This window comes from Podarcis cretensis (genome assembly GCF_951804945.1).
Source record: "Podarcis cretensis genome assembly, chromosome: 8".
Lineage (NCBI taxonomy): Eukaryota > Metazoa > Chordata > Lepidosauria > Squamata > Lacertidae > Podarcis > Podarcis cretensis.
In genome coordinates this window covers 26,901,565-26,924,132 of record NC_137177.1, presented here as the reverse complement: position 1 = coordinate 26,924,132, position 22,568 = coordinate 26,901,565, and the positions used below count along the sequence as shown (strand labels likewise).

Sequence of the window (22,568 nt, the reverse complement as noted above, 5' to 3'; positions counted from 1 at the left end):
CCCAGTTAAGCAGCACCCACCCAACCCAGTTTGCCAGCTTCAACCCACAACTGGAAGGTTGTTGATTCTTTGAACTGCGGGACACCTCAGCTCTAACAAAAGAGGAGCTTGTGGACCACAAACACGTTTATTACCAGCAGGAGTCTTGCAAGACAGTTAAAAGAACTCAAGGCGCAGAGCTTATGACACAAATTTGCACATGTAAATTTATTTGTATAGATACCTCTGGGAATTGAGTTGGTGAATGGCGGCGGGGTGGGGTCTTACCAGTACTGGAATTTGGAGGGCACCCAGCCAGGTGTGCAGAGCCTTTGGTCCTCTAGATGTTGCTGAACTACTATGATCCCTTGCTATTGGCCACACTTCCTGGGGCTGATGAGCATTGTTGTTCAGCGACATCTGGAGGGCCTAAGGTCCCCCAGCCCTGTGATAAGCAAAGTATTTTTCCAGGGCCTGATGCAAAAGATCTGGGGCTCTCATGCCTTCACCTTGGGCTAGCCCCAAGCACTCTTCTGGTGCTTCTGAGGCTCTTCTGCCTACCAGCTGTACCAGCACTCTGTTGCTGGAGCCTCTCTTGCCTTTTAGACTCAAAAGCAAAGCCGTTGCAAGGCTGTATACACGCGACAGTTTAAAGTGGATTTGATGCTTTTCCCATGTGCATGTTTTTACCCTGTCCACACATTGTCCTCATCCAGGTGTCAGCCTGCATTCCTCTCTTCTCATTTAATCTGGATTTTTTCAATTTTTGGATAATGAGGGGTGTCTGGGGCGGGGGAATGCAACATAAAATAATAGCTGTGAGTGCACTGAAGTACATGGTATTGGCAGGGTATTATTATTATTTTTTAAATGTGTGTGGTGACATTTTGCTGTGTTTCATCTAGCACCACATCCCCTACTTCCTTGGTGAGGAGGTCCTCTGTGGGCTGCTAGTGGTGCTGGGTGTGGCATGTGTGTTCTGTATTTAAACCCATTTTGTGGATCTCGAAAAAGGCTGTCTCAAAAATTGGCTATACACACAGGCAAACAAATACCTGCGCACATGTCCACAATGGACCTCAGGTTTCCGGAACTCAGGAAGGGTAGGGATGTACTACTAAGTGAGGAGAGGAGACAACAAAACAGAAAGCAGATATATCCCATCAGGCACCGCCCACTAGTGTAAAAGGGAACCGCTTAGCTAGAGTTCAGCCGGCAATGCCCATGTGTGGATGAAGATGCACAAAAGCACACATGGAAAAATGGATCTCTGTGATCTACGTGTTCCTTAACACTCTGATGTGCACACAGCCTAAGTTATAGGAACTTTCAGATGTGATTTTAAATATGTACGCTTTTAAAAATGCAAATAACAGCCCCTGATTGTGGAGGGGAGGTGAGAAGGGTCACATTGACCATTTAGGGGGATTGCTCAAAATGGAGAAGGCAGGAGTGGAACACCCCTTCCCTTGCTGTGGTCCTGATGAAAACTGTTTCTCCAAAGCCACTTGGTTTGCATTGGGAGGAATTTCTGTTGGTGTGAATGAGTTTTTTCTTCTTCTAAGTGTAAATTAGTAAGATGAGTGATTTTTGTTGAGAACCTAACAAAGAAAGAAGGGGTTCAAAAAACATCTCTGGGGCTGCTGCAATACCACTATCAGTCTCCCCCACCCCCAGGGGTTGTTATTAGTATTATTAAAAATGCACGCTCTCATCTAATTTGCCCCTCCATATATTTGCTTAGACTGGATATGGGTACCATTCAAGTAAACAGTTTAGCACCAACAGTATTCTTGTTCCAACAGTTCCAAAGTTTTTGATACTGTTTATAAGAAGATCCCACGGAGGAGATTTGGGCACATGTTTCTCTGATCCCTACAGGACAGGTGCTTTTTTTTAAAAAAGAGATGATAATGAAACTCATTTATTTGTTAAGTTCCTGCCCTGCCTATTTCTCCAGATAGACTCAAATTATTATTGTTCATTGAGTACAGCAATTGGTACATGCCTGTTTGGTAGACAAAGGCAGGTTCTGAAGACAAATTGTTTATCACTACCCTCACTGGAGACCCAGAGAAGGCTGCAGCTCCTTGTGGAGGGCTTGTCAATATGGCACCCATGGGTGCACATGCCTGTTTTGGGACACCCCCCCCCCATTGCTCTGTCCCTTTCCCCCACGAATAAGCCAGCTGTTGCAAAAGAAGCAAATGTGCCAGTTGTCATCTACAGGTTGTAGAATCCAGCTTTTCTTGGTGCAGGATTTTGACTTCCTGGCTGCCTCCGCCTCTCTTTCAATGCGTGGCCTTTGTGGGCAGAACGAGAGCGCGCCTGATAGATGTCAGCCTCGCCTGTCCCAGGTCCTTTTGCGTCTGCTGCCCCCAACTGGCTTGCTCTGTTCATCAGTGGTGGGTTCACTCTGGCGAATGCGCCCGGCTTGAACGCCATGTGCAAGTTAGAAACCTTGGTGCGGGCGGCTGTCTCCTCTCTTCCTCTCTTCCTAGGCTTGGTGGCTTTGCTTCTCACCCTTCCCCCTCCACCCCCACAATGTCAGCAGGGCTGTGTCCAAAGCTGAGCCGGGAGAAATGTTCTCCGCTCTCCAGGGCCAGCATTGCAGGGGCTGGAGCAGACTTGGAGAAAGAGTCGCCAAGCTGAGCAGGCTGTTGCCGGAACCAATTAGCCTCCAGCCAGCAGGCAGAGTTTCAGCCCCTGTTCTTTCCGGCCCTCTCTCTCTCTCTCTCTCTCTCTCTCTCTCTCTCTCTCTCTCTCTGTCCCCGCCTCCAGGATCTCTCTGCCTCTCCATTCCTCTCCTTGTCGGAGCTTGTTTTGGGCAACGTGGGGTTGCAGTGAGTCACGCCGCGCGTAGGGGATTTTAAAAGCATTCTGTTGTCGCTCAGTGCTTTGGCGCTGGGGGCGGAACAAATGATGGGCTCTTGCAGACAGCCTTGGCTGGGGAAGGAAGGCAGAGCTGGGGAATGACTGTGTGTGTGTCCCTTTAATCTCTTCGGTGGGTGAGGGCTTGGTTTGGGGAGGGGGCTCCTCTCTCTCCCCTTATAAAAGTAATTCTGCTATTCCGCAGGTGAAATTCACAAGCCAAAGAGATAAAGATAATTTGTTGCAGCATATGTTGAAACATAGGAAGCTGTTTTATACTGAATCAGAGCACGGAGTCCATTCATTCAGTACAGTATTGTTTACACTGACTGGCAGGCCGTGGCTCTCCAGGGATTCAGGCATGGGCTGACTCTTCCAACCCTACCTGGACATGCTGGTGGATGGGACCTGGGACCTTCTGAATGTAAAACAGATGTGATGGCCCTTGCATGGCTTGCAGTTTATATGCAGGCACACTTTCCTGCCCCTTCAGAGATCACCCACACATTCAGAGTGTACTTGGAAGAAATAGAAGAGTGTTGGTGTGACTGAAACTGATCTGCAGGTATGAATGTCCCATTTCAAAACACTTCTGCGAAGAACTTGGTGGCTTTAGGCAGCCCCCCCATCCCATTCTCAGCCCCCGCTCCCCCAGATCTGCAACCCAGAGATAATATTGACCGATCTACCTTATAGGGCTGTTGTAAGGATTATGACAAGGTAACATGTGAAGCATTTCTGAACATTTGAAAGTGGTACATAAGCGTTTGCGGTGTTATTGGAGTTTATCTTTGTTCCCTCCACCCCTTCCCTGCGATGCACACACTGTAATTTGAGTCTGGCTATCGTCCGGCCTTCCTGCACCACCCAGCCCATCTGCAACTGGGGGCTGAAGGCCTCTTTCCATTTCCCTTGAGGTGTGTGTGTGTGTGTGTGTGTGTGTGTGTGGCTGCTGTCTGAAACAGCCAGCCGCTGAGTCACTGATGAAACTTTAGAGCTAGTGGAACTTATTTGAGCTTGCAGGGAGGAAGGGGAGGGGGAGAGGAAGAGGAGAGAGGTTTATCAGGAAGATTGGGGCCGGATATGTGGTTACCCAGTTTTCAGACTGTGGCGCAGAATAGATGACAGGGCAAAAGATGATGCTGAGGGCCGAATCTTCCTCCTGTCTGTTTCTAAAATGGGGAGCTGGGGTGGGGGCTCTCCCTGGGCAGCTCACATCCTGTTGTCATTCTCTTCTCCTTCACCTCTTCCTCCTCCTCCTGGTTTTTTTCTTTTAAAGCCTTGCCATGCCTTGAGCTGTGCACTGGTAAGACATTTGCAGTGCCACTGGATCTGGAGAGGAGAGATTTAGGTCAAGCGCTCAAGTGAGTAGAAACAGCCATCTGTGAGCAGTATGAAGAAGGCCAGGCCACCCAGAGATGAGAGATTGAAATGGCCTGCGCTGAGAGACTGGAGAAGGGGCGGTATTTGGCGGGGGTCGGGGTGTGCGGGGGCAGGTCATATGGCTGGAAAGCAAGCTGGCTTTTTTAAAAAGGAAAAAGCACCATGATTGGAACGGACATTCTTCCCTCCCTCCCTCCACAGACTCTTATTCCTCTCCCCCCCCTCCCTTGTGTCTCCTGGAAAAAGAAAAAGAAACCCCAACCAAATCCTTCCCTCCCTCCCCCTTTCTTCCTGACCCTCCTTCCCTGGCAGGGCTGCTGTCAAATGAAGGAGAAAGCTATGCTGGAGCTGCCTAGGCGAAGATCCAAGATCATCCTGACATCTAACAGGAAGGTGTGTGTGTGTGTGTGTGTGTGTGTGTGTGTGCTTGCTTGCTTGCGTGAGCATGAGCTGTGCGGGTGGGGTGGAGAGCAGATAAGATGATACTCAGCCAAAGTGTCAGGGACAGAATTAGGCACACACTGGGGGGGGGGAGAGGGAGGGAGAAGTGCTGCAAAAGTTTTACAGCATGCTCTTGAGAATTTGCTGCAGGGAGTCTGGCTCAGCTCTCTGGTGGCAGAGGAGATCTGCAGAAGTAGACGACGGCAAAGCAGCACAGTGTAGGGTGGGTTCAGAAGAGGAGGGGAGCACCAGTGACTTAATTTAGCCGTCCAGGTCGAGGCCAAAGCATGTTGGAGCCACCTCGGTTTGTGACCAAGAACATGCCTCATAAAAACTTAACGATTCACCGAGCAGCCTTGCCTGTGCACACTTGAAAAGCAAGAGCCTCTTGTGGTTCCTGGTGGGAAGAGCATCCTTTGCCAAGCCAGATGTTCCAGACTGCAACTTTCATCAGCTCCAGCCAGTGCTGTAGTCCAAAATACCTGGAGGGGCAGCAGGTTAGCAAGGTGGGGTTAGAGTGTTGGATGTAGATTTGGGTGACACTCCCTTCCAATGATTTGCTTTGTGGCTTTGGGCACGACCTCCTCTTAACAACAACAAATTATTTACATGCCATCCATCTGACTGAGTTGTCCTAGCCACTCTGGGCAGTTTCCAACAAATTAAACACATTAAGCACAGTAAAATATCAAACATTAAAAACGTCCCTGTACAGAGAGGTATCTCAGCCTGGAGCCAACTTTAGGGAGCCGTGGGTGCTTCAGCACCCACAATAATATATTGTGGGGGCTGGGCCCCCTCAAAGTCAGTGGGCAAAGTTGAAGCCCATTTTTGCGGGCACCCACAACTTTCGGTGCATGATGGCACCTATGCTCGGCCTCACCTCAACATCTGTGCCTACAACCATCTTTCGCTATGGGGAGCGGTCGGCGAAGCTCTTTTAAAATAAAATGGAAAATTATGGATCCATAATGTGGGGAGCACAACCTTTACTTGGAAATGGGTATTGAGACATGTTTTCGCCTCCAGGCTTGCACAAGATATGTACTGTGGAGGGAGAGGTTGCCTGCCTTGTTTCTTTCCCTGCCACCCAGCACTATGCCAGAGAGTCTTGCCTCATGAGAGCAGAAGAGCCCTGCTAGATTGGGCCAAATGCTTATCTAGTCAAGCGTCCTGCCTCCCACCATTGAACAAATGCCTGTGGGAAGTCAAGAAGGAGGACATGAACATAAAACCCCTCTGTAGCTACCCAGCTGCTAGTATTCAGTGGCATAACACCTCTCGACCAGGAGATTGTATGTAGGCATTGTGACTAGTAGCCACTGATAAGACTTAGCCTCCTATGAATTTCACTAGCCCCGATTGTACAGCCACTTCGGTTACTGGTCACCCTGTGCCTGAATATTCCACAAGCTCATTCCTTTGTACTGAACCTGCTACCAATTTCATGGGGGGCCTTGCTATCTAGTACTGTATAGTGTGAGAGGAATGGAAAATTGCCCCATGCTTTCTCCATGCTATGCATAATGTTAGTAATGCCTGTGATGGGCCCTCCTCCCCTCTCCCTGGCCTTGATTCCCTCCCCCCAAAAACCCTGAAAAGCCTTTAATACAGAATTGTGGAGTTGGAAGGGACCCTGAGGGTCATGTAGTTCAACCCTCTGCAATGCAGGAATCTCAACATGCAGTCAACCATCCCAAACCCTGCTTAGTTTTGCAAATGTGCTAGCAGTTTTATTGCTTCACCATTAGGGTCACCATTCTACGGGAATTCATTGGGGTCATTTGTAGTAAAAACTTTAAGCGGTTTACAGGAAACAAGTGGTATATACATTTCGCTAAATAAATGGATTTTTACTAAGATTTTCTTTTGGATCTGGAAAAACCAAGTTTGAATTTGGGTTCAGCCATTAACTTAGTGGTTGGCAATCAACAACTTTTTTTGGGGGGGTAAAATAGGAATATAAATACACTTCCCCACCCCCCTACCCCTGCAGTAACGTGGGAATATGGTTAACCAATTGTATGTTATTAGTAAAGACAGATGAGTTAAGGACTATGCACAAGTGATCCTGATGGGAAGTGCAGGTTTTTTTTTTAAGGCGGGGGACTTTGAATCATATTGAAACTCTAGTTGCAGAGCGTCAGAACAAGCCCTGGAAATGCTGTGGCTTTTGTTGTGCAAGCTTCTACCTGTCTCCATGGCTCAGTTTCCCCACTCACTGGTGGCACACCCTTTCGTCATGTTTGCTTCACCTCTGTGCTTTGCCATGGCTGGGGATGCTGCACCTCAAAGCTTTGGTGCATCCTGGGCTCACAGCTCATGTTATGGCAGCCCTCTGGGCGTTGAGATTCTTATATTCTTAAAGCTCCTTTCAGGTTGGTGAGCAGGAAACAGGCAAAGCAGCAAGTTTGTACACATGGCTTGGCCTGGCTGGGACTCTGGGACACAGCAGTTGGTTTCATTCCCATAGGGAGCTGGTTTTCCCCTTGTCCTTTGCTTTTCTAAAGGCTCCGACCCTGAAAGCACGGTCATACTCACATTGTGCAATACTTCTTTCTGCAGTTCTCTCCCCCTCCCCTTTTGTGATAATCACACAACCTCCCTACTTTATCTATTAGGTGGGGTGGGAAGAGAGAATAACTCTGCATTTTTGTAGTATTTTAAAGCCTCTTGGTATAGAAAAGTAATTATTTGCAGGAGTTTTGGAGCAGTGGAGTGCCCACCTACCAAAATAAAAAGCTTAGAATGTTGTGAGCATTGAGTGGGGGTGTCTTGTTAGCCCCCACCAGTGAATTCACAAACAAAATCCAATAGCTGCCCATGGCTTTTTAACGTACTGTGGCTCATGTGGCAATCCAAATAGAAACAAGTGAACTAACTTGAGGGTGGAGTAATGCATTTACTCAGATGCTGCAATTCACGGTGCAGGGTGCGCCCTCCAACTAAAATGCTGCCTTGATGGAAGATGTGTGGAATGCAGGCAACAAAATAGGAAGCAGATGTATATTATGCAAAACCAGGTAGCATAAAAAGACCTTGATGAGGCCAAGTCCATATCAATGGGAGTGTTTTATTTCACTTTGTGATTCCATGCTGCCCCTAAATAATCTGCATGTTTTCTGTTCACATAGCCCACCCCACTTTGCAAGCTTCGTGTTTTCATAGCCCCCCCCCCCCCCCCGCAACCTCATGGTTGGAACTTTTATTTGTAAACATGGAATGCTACTCATTCAGCTATACAGCTTCCAATAGGTTTGATGCTTACAGGGGAAGGGTGAAATGACAGGATAGGGATGCTGACAGCAGTTCATTTTCAGGATCACAGGGTAGTCAAGTTTTTGGGTTCACAAGTTGGGAATTAGTGGCTGCCAAAATGCACAGTTATTACTTTTAGCTGAGTATCAGTTATTATATTGTTGTGGAGTATATCCTATATGTGTTCTGTTTCATGGTAATTGTCGTTTAAGCCTTAATTCAAAGGTTAATTGTGGGGATTATTTAGCATTTCAAAACAGACAAAGTTAGCAAGGTGCCTTAGCTTGGATGTAGTCAGGGTCAAGTTTATCACAATGTGGTTTGAGTTGGGGGAACGGCTTCAAAAAGTTTATGTGGGTGGATCGGCACCACCAGTATCTTGGGGCAGAGGAATTTATTTGTTCAAAAAAATGTATATACCATTTGATTGTAATACAACCTCTAAGTGGTTTACAAGAAATATTAATGTTATAAATACAATTTAAATACAAATACCATTTAAAATCATTTTAACATAATTAAAAGTAACAGGGGAAAAAGATTAAAACATACCAACACCTATTGATATGGGTAGACTTGCCTAAGCAGAAATACTCAAAGCAGAAGCTGAAAAGAGTATAGTGAAGGCACCTCAGATGTCACTAGGCAGGGAGTTCCAAAGTGTAGATGCTGCTACACTAAAATACTGATTTCTTACAACTGTATGGAATGTACATTTGGAAATGGGGGGCTTGACTATGGTGCCGCCACCACCATTTTCAACATTTGCCTAGTACTGATTGTGATGGCTAGCTCTTCTCTGAGAGATTTGGGGCACTGTTCAACTAAACAATTGCGCTCATGCAAGGATTACCACTAATGCAATGGAACTCCCCACCATGCATTCTGTCCCTGCTTTGGCACAACCCCTACATTTTGGCCTTTATTGTCTGCTGAATAAATCAGAGAGCTTTTACCTTCAATGACTTCTTCCCTAAAAACCCTTCTATTCCCCAGCTAAGAAGCTTTTGGTCTGATATTTGACCATCTTAACAAGTTGAACTTTTAGTGTGTCCTTTATTCACTTTCTTACTATTTATCAAGTTAATTTTGCCATTGGAAAGATTAATGTGTGAGATGCAACTGATAGACTATATGGAACTGGCGGAGATGACTGGCAGAATCCGAGACCTGGGAGAGGAACTGGTGGAGGAGGACTGGAAGAAATTTAAGGATTATCTACAAAAATATTGTAAACTGTATGAATGTTAAGAAAGATGTAAGATTAGCAAAAACACGGCTCCAACAAACTAGTTATAAAGAAATATAAATTTAAATTTAATTGGTAGATGAAAAGATAAATTTTGGATAAGTAATATTTTATGATTAAGCTTCAATAAGAGTATGTTAAATCCTAAAATCTGAGACATCAAATATTGGAAAATTATATGAGTTAAATTAAGTTAATAACTTGCTGATAAAATCTATGTTTAGAAAGCAGGAACAAGAGATGTGAGGAAGTCCAAAGTTGAGAATGAAATGTGGATAAATCGAAAATATTTTGTTATTATGTATGTTTTTTATTGGTTATACAAAAATTTAAAAAATATTATTATAAAAAAAAGGAAAGATTAATGTGTGGGCAGCCAGTGCTGGAGATGCGTTTGGTTGTAGTTCCAGAAACAGAACTGTGTTTTTAAAGCAGCTAACTTTTACATGGCAAGACATTGGCATGGGTATTCTAATGCATTTAGACCCTGGTCTTAGCTGGATCCTTCTATTTATAATGAGATCTGAGCAAGCTGCCGTTTGTGGGGAGTGTGTGTGTGTGTGTGTGCGCGCGCGCGCGCAATCATGTATCATTTATATCTGGCGATGGTTATGATTACAGTACCAGTGACAGAAACAAAGCACCATTTAAATATATTAAAGACATATATATCTCCACCATCCTTCTTCTAGCTGCCCACTGAAAACAGAAAAGTAGCCCCCAGGAAGTTCTGGGGGAGTTTGCCCCTTTAAATTGGCCTTTTGTTTATTTATATTTTTTTAAATCACAACTGCATGCAGCTTTGCAAAATCTCCACTAGGAGGTAGTTTTAAAAGAAAAATATATACATATATATTCCATGCTGTTTCCGCTGCCTGCCTTTCTGTGTACACAGTGCCAGAAGAGTGAAAATTGCCTCCTTAACACTGTATGTGTGTGTCTGATGGCTGCTGGGCTGTTTTAGGGTGGAGAAAGAAGGAAGGGAGAATGTGGGCCACCCACATGGTTCAGAGGAGCTGGGTGGTGGGCATTTAGATAAGGGGTTTTGACTGGCAGGCTGTGGTCAAGTGTGGTGACTGGGATTGTGTGTGTGCGTGCGTACGCCAGCAAAATGGAGATTCAGGAGAGAAAAGACTTAGCCAATTCTATACCCTGTAACTCCTGCTGGAGCTGGCAAGGGGATTTGGAGCTTGGGTGCAACTCCGTCTTTTCCCCGCCTCAGTAGGTTCCTTTTCACTCTTTAAATAATATCTAGCTTTACCAGGTAGTTTTTTTTTTTTAATGCTGGAAATTAATTTCCGGAGCTATTTTAATTTTGCTGTATTTAATTTGATGCTTACTTTAATTAACTGCTGCTTAAACCTTCTCCCAAGCTACTTTCAGATGTCTGTGATTGCTGAACTTGAGTGGAAAGATGGGCTGGAGGGAGTCTGGGGAGAAGCAGGGGGTGGCGGTGGAAGGAATGGATGGAGCTAGGTAGCCTAGGTGTCCAGTGCCCTCCTCCCCCAACAGCTCTTCCCATCTGCTCAGTCCTACCTGCGTCCGTAAGGCACCTGAGAGGTACGTTCTTGGATAGGTGGCCTGTAGGTTTTTGCATGGGACAGAGACACTTCCAATAGTCGATCTTTCTCCTGCTTTTCTTTCTCTTTTTTTCTGCTCCCCTTGCCATTTTGCTGGCTAATTAAATTGTAGCACCTTTAAATAAGCTGTCCTTTGAGTCATTGCCAAATCCAGCAATGTTCCTTTGTCTGTCCCCTCACCCCCTTGCTCACAAGATACTATTTAATGAACCCAGTAGCTCCTGTTAAACTGGCTATGAGTTATTTTATGCTGATACCAGTTTAATCCAGTCTTCTGACACGTCATGAAATTGTGCCCTCATCACTGTCTACACACATGTGACATACCCTCCAACATTCCCCAGATGATAATAAGGACATTTCTCACCCCCCCCACCAACCAACCCTCCATTTTTTGGTGTTCCCCCCACAGAACATTTCCCATCAGAAAAAGGACTAGTGCTGCCACCACTACACCAATGGGACACAGTACACACAACCTCCACCACCCCGAAAAACAACCCCGATTTTATTTTATTTTAATCTGGCTGGGGAAATAGGGACATTCCAGGATCAAATCAGAAGCTGGGATGGCTTTTGTAATTCTAGGACTATCCCTGGAAAATTGGGACACTTGGAGGGTATGATGTGACACCCCCCCCCCCATCTTTCTTCCCTTGCATTAAATCATACCCCATTGCTGTCATCCTCTGTCTGACTCTCTCCTTCCTGCTACAAGTGTCCCTGCCTATCCCATCTTGCACCACATCTCTTCAGCTGGAGATAAAGCAGCTCAAGATCCAAAGCTGTAGTGGAGCCTGCAACGCCACTCACCCCACTGAGCAGTCCTTGTGGGGTGATAGCTTTCCCTGTGAGAAACTGAGGCCTAGAGCACTGGTATTACTTACATGAGCCAGGCGTCTCATCTCCAGACACAGAGGGCTCCATGGTGAACTGGCTCTGCTCCCCTAATTTATGCCTGCCATATGTGTGCCTCCCTTTTACGCTTTGCTTTATTGGGTAGAATGGTATCAGCAGAGACTAAAGCCTAAATTGCGTATGAGTCTTGAAACACTGTGTCTTTGTGTGTGCGTGGTTGTTTAAAAACAAACCAGGTGTACACAATTCTTGCCTCAAATGGTAAAAGAAGTAGGATGTACATTTTTTGGGGGGGGGGGGGAGGAAGAAGCAGAAGCTAAGAATAACAATAGTAAAACTTTCACACCAGAGCAGTGTGTATTCATTCTTTCTGGTGTCGAGTTGCTTGTTTTTCTTCTCAGTTGCTGCAAAGGTGTCTGGGGCAGGAATTGGAGCCCATTCAGTGACACTGGGCAAGTGGGTAGAGGGAAATTGGGACAGGGTCTGTTTCAGACAACGTTCCCTCAGGAGCTCAGATCTGCTGGAGCAGAGTTGGCTTATGAGCTGGTTAATGAACACCAATTTGTGGCACCTGGCAGCTTGATGCAGGTCGATGATGGAGGGTAGGGGGAATCTTCCGGAGGAGGGAGAGAGCTGGGAACGGAGAGATCAGAAGGGATGAGACGATGATGGTAAGACAGCGAGAATGTGTTATTTTTTGCTTGGCAGAGGGGGCTGCTTGAGGACAGTGGGTTGTGCTTGCAAGAGAGGCCTGGGCCTAGTTGCTAGGAGCAGAGAACCTGTTTACTGAGGTTTCCTGTCAGGGATAATTGATTCCTGTGTGCATTTGTGAAAGAAAACTCAGGCAACTCTCGGTTAGGCAGAGGCAGATTGTTTTGTGACAGGGATCAGCAGAAGAAAGTCAAACACGGGCCCACAGTGCGAAGTCTGGCAGTCTCAAGGGGGTGTTAAAAATAAATATAAAAATGCTTAGCTGGACCTGGGGTCACCTGGGAGGGACTCGAACAGCTGGGTCCGTCTTGACCTGTTCCCTGGGCTTTGAATGCTGATTCCTTTCACTCATACCTCACACCCACCCTGGTGAATAGAGCTGAGGGAAGAGTTGGGCCCAAGCAAATGACATATTGCAGAGCATGGTTGAATGAGTTAGGGAGGATGTTATTACAGCACAAAAGGCCTCTTTGGGATGCCGCTGAGGAACTGACTCCAACATCGCCCGCCTTAGCCTTTCCCTTTGGACTGGATAGAAAACTCTCCACGACCTCAGCTTTATACAAGCCTTTCAGATTAGGAGTTCTCTGGGAGAGGTGGTGAGCCAGAGGAGTTAAATGACCATTTCTCTGCGCAAGAAATTAAAGCAACCGATTGGGGAGTGGGCAGGTATAGAAATCAAAGCAGTTTGTATAGAATATAAAATATGCATTAACATTACTGATGAAATTCGGAAGTTAAAAGCCTGTTGACCTCAATCTGCCTTATAAGGTAAAGGTAAAGGACCCCTGGACGGTTGTCTAGTAAAAGGCGACTATGGTTTTGTGGCACTCATCTCCCTTTCAGGCCGAGGGAGCTGGCATTTGTCCACAGACAGTTTTCCGGGTCTTGTGGTCAGCATCACTAAACCACTACTGGCGCATGGAGGACCGTGATGAGTGCCAGAGCGCACGGAAACACCATTTACCTTCCCTCTGCAGCTGTACCAGTTTATCTACTTGTACTGGCATGCTTTTAAACTGCTAGGTTGGCAGGAGCTGGGGCAGAGCAATGGGCGCTCACCCCATCATGGGGATTCGAACTGCCGACCTTCCGATCAGCAAGCCCAAAGAGGCTCAGTAGTTTAGACCATAGCGCCACCTGTGTCACCACCCAGTTAACAATATAAGTTGGGAATAAAATTCCCTTTAAAAAATCACTGTTGCTACTGTTCTCTTTAGTCCCCCAGTTCCAGCCTCCCTGTTTCTTTTAAAGCATTAATTTGCAATGCACACATTTAAGAATGACCATTACAACTAAACAGAGTTTGTGCTAAGAGTTGATCAAAAAGCAACTGATTTAATACGCACATCAATCAACAACAATTCCTTGATTATGTGTTACGGGGGGATCAGTTTTTAACCTGCAGGAGCTAATTTTAAATGCCAGGACTGAGTGTTAAAAGCCCATTTTTTAAAAAAAAACCTATACTGATTCTGGTGTAAATAATCATTAAACAAAAACATTACAAATGTCATTTCCTCATAATGGTGAGTAGTTGGTTTGGTGTAATCAAATTTACTTAAATTTAAATGGTCATTAGACAGATGATTAAAGGTTTTTTGTTTTGTATTTTTAGTAAACTAATCATTTGTCAGCCCAAATATGGATTAATATATGCAGAAGAGCAATATGGGAGTATTTGCACCCCCAGTGAGCACTACTTTTAAACTATCATTAGTATTGTCCCCTCTTATGCAACCACAGCATTAAAGGTCTTTGCTCTCTTATACTGGTTAGACTGAGTGTCAGTTTATGACCTGGCAGACCAGGACTCAAATTCCTACTTCGCTGTGAAGCTCACAGGGTCATCTTAGGCCATTCATTGCCTCTCACCCTAACCCACCTCACAGGGTTGTTGTGAACATTAAATGGTTAGGGGGAGAACAGTGTATGCCACCTTGAGCTTCTTGGAGAAAAAGGTGGTACTGTATATAAATGCAGTGAATACCTGAAAGGAAAACATCCACTTGGACTCTTCCAGTTCTTCTGTCATTTCAGAGTTGAAACTCAGGTCTTACCTTACAGAGGCTCTGTATTTGAAAATGTCCTCTGTTTGGAGGGCTGCCTGGTCCAAGTCTTGTTTAAAAATAAAGAGCCCTAAAGCAGAAGAGCAGGGGAGGGTCATCTCACTTAGCACCTGAATGGCAGACTAACCAGGCACACAGGTCACCTGGTCACAGCATTTCCCCTACAGTGAAAAGGTATTGCATTTTTATTTAAATTATAGAAATTGTTTCTACATTTGGGCTGCTTTTGGACTGCTCCATAGAATTAGCATATGCAGATTGTATGCAAATAGAACCACCTTTCATTTTCTGTTTGGGTGATGTATTTCCTCTTGATGTGCAAGTGGCCTCTTGAAACCCTAAATATAGGTAACAGGCAGACACTGGGCGGTGGAGGAGGGGAAAGTGCCACAGTTGGTGTGGAATCGTGTTGCTCAGTGCTTTCTCTCTATGGATTTTGCTACTTCCACAACTTCCACAGTCCACTCATGGACTGCTCTGTGGCAAAGGTCCACTAGATGTGCAAAATTGGCACATCCCAGACTTGCCAGTGGCTTGTTCTCTATGTGGTTAAAAGGCACAATTAGTCAACCTTCTGAGAGCTGTCTTGCTCCTTCCTTCATTCTGTGTTGTGGTGGGTCTTGGTTTTGCAGCTTTGACCTTTGTCGCTGGTGCTAGTGGTCCTTAAGGCCCTTGCAACCTAAGAAAGAAGTAAGGAGGAGGGAGGTGGGCTGGGTCATGGACTAAAAATAAGTGAGAACTGAAGGGTAAGATTGAGAAAAGAAAAGAGTTAAAAGGCAGAATGTGATGTGGAGGGGAGTAGGTAAAATTTATCAGCTTAGAAAGTTTCAACCAGTGGGGAGAGGATTTAGAAATGGTAGATATACAGGTAACACAAGAAATTTCAGGGGTTGCCTAGACATGCCTTACAACCCCTTTCTTTGGAGGCATTTCCCCTTGGAGTGAGAGTGCTTCCTAGTGATATTTCATACTATTTTTTAAGGCTGATTCTGTAAGTTCCATTTTAGTAACCAGGCTTTGAACTTTTCACACTTGTAGATGGGAGTTTGGGAGGATTAACCTGATGAGTCTCAAAACAAACAAAAACAATCCTACTGGGAAAGTAGATGTATTTATGTGCAACTTTAAAATGCACACACACAACACACACACATAAACTGGGCAGTTACATCAGAATGGTTTGTCTTCTGAGCCCTCTTGTTGGACTTGGCCACCCACTTGACACCTCAAACTGCCAGGTCCTCTTTGATCTTCTCAACTTATTCTGGATAGAATCCTGGGGTTGAAATAGCACCTGAAGAGACCCTCAGAATCTCTGGGATTGGTCTGCACAGCAAACACGAGCTGATTCTCCTATAACATTTCTTGAAGTTCCTCAGCTTTCCCTGTTTTGAATTGTGAGCATTGCAACTGAGAAGCGAGAGGGCTTAAGCCACTCTTAGGATCAGTGTTGTTATTTGGGGACAGTAAGTTTCCTCCCCTTCTCCCACCTCTAGTTTCTTGTGTGCTAATGTGAAGATAGTCTGTCTTTTACTGCTGGAATGGCCACTGGAAAATGCCCCTGGCCCATAGGATTCAAGCTTCACCATTTATATCTTGATGTCAAATCTGTTTTAGTGAACCACTGAAAGGTTTGTCTGCAGTTCTGAGCATCCCAACAGAATTGGCATTAGGAAGATAGGAAGCTGCCATATCCAGAATCCCTTGGTCCACGTAGCTTAGCATTGTCTATGTTGACTGACAGCAGCTCTTCAGGTTTTTGGACATGGGACATTCTGCAACTGAACCCCCCCCAAGAAAGGGGGGTTTCTGCAAACAGACCACTTTCTGTTTGTCCTGGTATGTTTCTGGAACTTAAGACTGGCTGTCAGACCATGTTTCTCCATTAGAGAAAACCTATTGAGTTTCCCTCCCCATTATGTAAAGGTGTTTTTTTTTTTAAAAAAAATACCTTTTGTGTGCATGTATAATACTTGTGCAAAGACCTGGAACCTGGTTGGGTTATTTATGCCATTTGTGAAAACTTCCCCTCCTCTAGTCCCCCTAGAGCTTGTGTGGGATAGTGACGTCTCAACATTCAGTAGTGTAGAGCAGCTTAGTAGGGTTGTATTTGTGGATGGATGTGGCACACTCCAGGTGTTGTTGGACTCCAACTGCCACCAGCCCAGGTCAGCATAGCCAGTAGTCAGGGATGGTAGGAATTAGAATTTAACATCATCTGGTGGGCACCATTGTTGGGTGCCCCCATTTTAGGGTGTGGTGGTAAGGAGGAGTTGCTGGCTTCAGTGAACCCCTTCCGTTTTTGAGAAGGTGGCGGCAGTGGTCAGGAACAAGCAGTAATTGGCAATAAGGTGCTAGGTGCTATAGGATTTGGTTGCTAGAGCAGGCTGCTGATGGGCAGGTGGTTAACATAAGAACATAAGAAGAGTCTGCTGGATTGGGCCCATCCAGCCCATAAGCAGGATTTGAGCACAAGAGCACTCTCCCCTCCTATCGTTTTCAGCAACTGGTATTCAGAAGCATTATTGCCTCCAACTGGTTCTAGGCTTAGCCTTTTCCTTGATCTGGCCATTCTATGGGTGGGGTGGCTTTTTTTGTATGGCATATGAAGCCCCCACGTGGTCTGAAGTAGTTACCTATGTGCACGATTGCATATTTGTGCGTGCGTGAGCAAGGGAGGTGTCGTATGTTTGAACTGTGTTGTTTGTGTGTGCTATTGCAGGAGACTGCATGTGCTCAGAAGAGAGGATCTGTTTATCTATTGTGTCTGTGCTGTCTGCTGTAGAAAGGGACTAATATTAAAAGAAGGTGTGAGCAATCTGCCAGAAGAACATAAGAGCCCTGCTGGATCAGACCCAAAGGTCCATCTGGTTCAACATCCTGTTTCCTACAGTGGCCAACCAAAATTCCTTTGGGAAGCCCACAAGCAGAGTAGGAAGGCAGGCAGTTCTCTCCTGCAACTGCTTCCCAGCAAACGGTATTTCATTGTCTTTCTGCCTCTGAACATTGGTGTCTATATAGCAATTTTGACTAGTAGCCATCAATAACCTTATCCTTCATACATTTATCTACACTCTTTTAAAATCCATCTAAGCCAACGGCTGTGGCAGCAAATTAATAAGTTAACTATCTTCTATATGATTAAGTCTTTCCCCCCCTTGTCTGCCCTGAATCTCCTGTCCCATCAGTTTCATTGGTTGACTCTTGAGTTCTAGTATTATTAGGGAGGGAGAAAAACATGTCTTTTTGTGGAGGAAGCAGATAATTTTTACAAACCCCTTTTGCACTTTTTAAAAAATTAAAACTTCTTAATGCTTTAGCCTTGCCTTGAAGGGAAGCTGTTTCAGTGCCCTGATCACTTTGGTTGCTTTCCTCTTCACCTTTTCCAGCTCTCTAATACCTTTTCTTAGTGCAGTGAGCAGAACTGTAGATAGTATTCCAAGTGTGGCTGCACCAAAGGTTTGTATAAGAATATTACTATACTGGCAACTTCATTTTTGATCCCTATGCTGGGTTAGCATTTTCACTGAGCCTGTTCATTGTGACACCAATTCTCTTTCCTGGTTAGTCACTTCAGGTTCAGATCCCATTAGTGTATATGTGTAATTAAGGTTTTGTGGTTTTTTTTAAGTGTGCACCACTTTATACTTGAACAACATTTGCCATTTTGTTGTGTATTCACTCAGTATGGAGTTGCCCTTTTGGAGCTCTTCCCAGTCTGCTTGGGTTTCCACCACCCACAGTAATCTGCAAACCTGGCTACCTCACAGTTCATCACTAACCCACTTCTGGAAAAGTTAAAAACTGGTCCCAGTACAGATCCTTGGTGAACCCATTTCTTCTATCCATATCTATTTAATTCCACTCTCTGTTTCCTGCTCAACCAGTTAATATTCCTTAAGAGGACCCAGGAGCCTTTGGTGAGGCTTTGTTTTTTGCTAACCATGGTTTAAATATTATGTGCGGATCAGGCCACTAATGCAACTTGAGCTATAGAAACTTTTTTGTGTTCTAACAAGTAAAAAGTTTCAGATGCAATTAGTGTGTGTGTGCACATGCGCACGGAGATACATCAATCCCGTGCTCTAAGAATATAGGAACCAGGAGTGGGCCACACCCCTAGTGCCAGACACCCCTTCCCTAGTGACTACATGTGCAGCACAGACATCTGTAGGGAGTGGGCCTTGTGCATATACAGTGGTGCCTCGCAAGACGAAAAGAATCCGTTCTGCGAGTCTCTTCGTCTTCCGGTTTTTTCGTCTTGCGAAGCAACCCTATTAGCGGCTTAGCGGATTAGCGCTATTAGCGGCTTAGCGGCTTAGAAAAAGGGGGGGAGAGCGAAAAAAATCGCAAGACTCGCAAGACGTTTTCGTCTTGCGAAGCAAGCCCATAGAGAAATTCGTCTTGCGAAGCGCCTCGAAAAACGGAAAACCCTTTCATCTAGCGGGTTTTTCGTCTTGCGAGGCATTCGTCTTGCGGGGCACCACTGTACTGTAATTGTATGAAGGCTTCCCCAGAATATGAAACATTGAGTGAGTACTCTGTACAACAGGGCTGGGGAACCTTTTGCCCTGGGGTTAAAATGCAACCCTTTAGGCTTGTCTTTCCCTTTACTCTCTCCAAGTTGCACCCTCCTTGAGTGTTTTTTGCCTGCCTGGAAAGTGTTATTGAACTCTGGTAATGGCTCTTGCTTGCCTGGATGCGTGATAGAAAGGGATATAAGAGTATGTATAGAAATTAACCTGCTGTGCAAAGATAATATTTGCATCCACTACTCTACCCTATTTTGCCTCTGGCTCCACCCACCCTTTGGAAGACTGCCAAGAAAGGAATTCAATCTTCGGGTTGGAAAAGGTCCCCCTCCCTGCGCTTCAGACATTTGTGCTGTATCTGAAGTCGTCCGTGTGGGGCTACTTGGTGCGGTTCGCCTCTTTCCTCCTTTGTGAAAACCGGGAGCAAAGAAGCCAAGATAGGACTTGCAAATGTTTGGCCATTTGTAAGTGTGGCTGTTGTGTAGTGGTTACTGTCTCTCTGCCTAATCTACCTTGCAGGGTTGTTGTGAGGCTGAAATGAGAAGAAGAGAGAATAATGGATAGAAATGTAGGAATAACTACATATAGCAAGTAGCACCAATAAGATATCATTAGCCTGCTGATCATTGATATAAATGAGGGGAGTCCATTGCTCGTTGTATCAGCCGATGGAAGTTACCAGCCAGGTGGGCTATGACCAGACCTCCACGACAATGGATAGAAGCATTGTGAGTTGATTTTTTTTGTTATTTTGATATATTTCTCACCCTTTACCTTAAGGTCCCATTTTAGCAATTTAAAATGCAAGCTTAATACAAGTTCTGAAACCTGTGTTGCAGGAGATGTTTGATGCCTGTGGCCCATCATACGAGCTGCATCTGTTGGTGTATAGTTGACAATGCTGAACGGTGTCACGAAGCTCCCCTAAAACATACCTGGCTTAGGTGCAGTTGTAACCAAAGAGTCTCTTTCTGAGTACTGCCTAAAAGTCCACCTGTTTGGTGGCAAACCTGGCCTGTGTCAGAAGTACTTCAAGTTCAGCCATTTTGCTTGGGGTTTGCTTTGTGTTTGTGGACATGAAGCTGAAGCTTTGGGCCACTTCCAACTTCATTTTCCAGGTAATGGTCCACAGCACCATGTCTCAAGATGCATGTGCACAGTGTAAGAAAAAACATATATATGTCCTGAGCCATGAGAGTACTGTCCAACCTGGAACATAGATTCAGCCTGAGGAGAGCTGTTGAGTAAGGCTGTGTACATGTCATATGTTTAAAGCACATGGCTCCCCCCCCAAATCCTCAAGACTATAATTTACCCTACAGTTCCCAGCATCCTTAACAAACTACACTACCCAGGATTCTTTGCGGTAAGTCATGTTCTTTGAATGTATGGTGTGTACACAGAACCTTGCACACTGCATTTGGAACAGCAGTGTCACTGAATACCCATCTTCTCCAGGAAACAGATATGTGTTCTCATCCATGCATGTAAAGGTACAGACTTTGAATAAATAAACAAAGCCTGAAGCTGCCCTCTGGGGACAGAGGACAGACTCTTCCCCACAAGTTTTATGCCCAGCTGTATTTAATTTGGGATGCATTATTCTCCCCCTTTATGGAGAACAGGATCTTTTGTGCAGAAGGTGGGCTTACCCTCGGCAAGGACAAGGCTGCTGGGATGTTGGTGGCTTCCTCTTGTTTTATCCTTGCCTCAGGTCAGTGCATGCAATCCAGCTGTTGCCTGTGCTCTTCTCCTTTGTTTGCTTGCACACCTTTGCAGTGCATTCTGGGAAGCCCATCCCACAGTGCCAAACAGGCTCTTGCGAGCAGAGAGACGGAATAATTTGCAAAGTAAAGCAGTGGAATGTGGAACTGAATGGGTACAGAACACTTGTGAATATAGGGTGGAGGGGGTTGTGGGTTGTGCCTCAGGCATTCCCAGCTGTGCCACACACAAAAAGCCCCTTATGGTGCGTGCTGCCAAGCCAGATCCAAAACAGGATTTGCTGTAGGCGGGCTGGTCAACACCTAGGCGCTGTGTGTGTTTTACCACTGGATTTGTTTTCTGTTGGAACTAAACTAGCACGGCATAACCAGTGGTGGTTCAGTTAAATTTAATACTTTATTGTTGGATCTTCTGTGACAAAATACTCTTACCAATTTTCCCAATGGAGGTTGATGTTAAATTTGATAGCTGCAGTTCCAAGCATCCCTGGGGAACTAGTGTTAAAGAGGCAGGGCAGACTGTTTTGGAGTTGAGGAGTAATTGCTGCTGTTCTCTTGAACATAAATAGTTGGCTAGCAGCATGCCTCTTTTCAAATGCAGCACTGTTTCCCCTACTCTCTCACAGGGGCCAGGGGACTGGCACTGAGGAACTAAGTGTGGAAAAACAGGAGACAACAGATCTCAAAGGAACTCTGAATGTGGATGCTCCCAGAAGTGATAGAGCAAATTCTGAAGTTGCTCCTGAACACGAAAAGGAACATGTGAATGGTGCCTGGGCATGGCTGCTTGTGGAAAGTCCTGATGTAAGAAGCATTCAGCCAGAGCAAGATAAAGTGGCCCACCATATAATCACTTGGTGATGCAGTTTTTATTTATATTTATTTCATACATACATATGAAGACCAAGGCACATGCAAATATGTGAGCTTTATAAACATGTTGTCCTTTTCAGCTCACCAATAGACTATTGATTCACAGGCAAATACTTTTCGGGCTGAGGATGCGGGTGGCACTGTGGTCTAATCCACTGAGCCTCTTGGGCTTGCTGATCAGAAGGTCAGTGGTTTGAATCTGCACAACAGGGTGAGCTCCCGTGGCTCTGTCCCAACTCTTGCCAACCTAGCAGTTTGAAAGCCTGCCAGTGCAAGTAGATAAATAGGTACTGCTGCGGCAAGAAGGTAAATGGCATTTTCGTGCGCTCTGGTTTCCATCATGGTGTTCTGTTGCGCCAGAAGCGGTTTAGTCATGCTGGCCACATTACCCAGAAAGCTGTCTGTGGACAAACACTGGTTCCCTTGGCCTGAAAGCGAGATGAGCGCCGCAACCCCATAGTCACCTTTGACTGGACTTAACCATCCAGGGGTCCTTTACCTGTTTTTTAACCTTACTTTTCGGACTCTATTTCAGCAACAGTGTCCTCTACCACCACCACTGCAGTTTAATAGTAATAATAATAATCATCATCCTTTGGAAAAGATTTTAAAAAGCACCATTCCTAAAGATAAAAGCTAAGAAAATAATAATAGATTAAAAGAAGAAAGAGAAGGTGAAGCCAGAGGTACCTCAAAGCTGTTAATAAACCAGGTGAAGTAGAGCTCTTTGGGGATAGATATTATGTTGTAATTGAAAGGAGTTAGTGCTTTAGAGCGATTGGAGTTGGTCTAAGGAGGTTCTGCTTCAGGAGGACTCCTCCACAGCCCATCACTGTGGCTCATTTGCAGCTCACTCGCAGGGAAGTAAATTTACTAGGGACTAGATGGCATTCTATTGACAAAAACAGGATCTGTTTTTTCTCACCTTCACTTCTTTCCCCCTTCCACCATTTTTCAAGAAGGGACAGCTGGCACCTCCACACAAATGAGATTAGGGTCTTGGATGTGCAAGGGTGGAGGAGTGGTTTGAACAGCAGGAG

At 45.3% G+C, this 22,568-nt stretch overlaps 1 protein-coding gene and 1 long non-coding RNA gene across 2 annotated transcripts in view; one reads left to right on the top strand and one right to left on the bottom strand.

Moving 5' to 3' along the window:
* The window catches only part of AHDC1 (AT-hook DNA binding motif containing 1), a 201,097-nt gene that overhangs the window by 63,557 nt on the left and 114,972 nt on the right, over positions 1 to 22,568 (top strand).
* LOC307221817 lies at positions 14,857 to 20,158 on the bottom strand. Its single transcript, XR_013841549.1, has 3 exons — positions 18,884 to 20,158; positions 15,632 to 18,582; positions 14,857 to 15,468 (listed from the first exon to the last, which is right to left on the bottom strand). It is a non-coding gene; the product is annotated as an uncharacterized lncRNA (long non-coding RNA).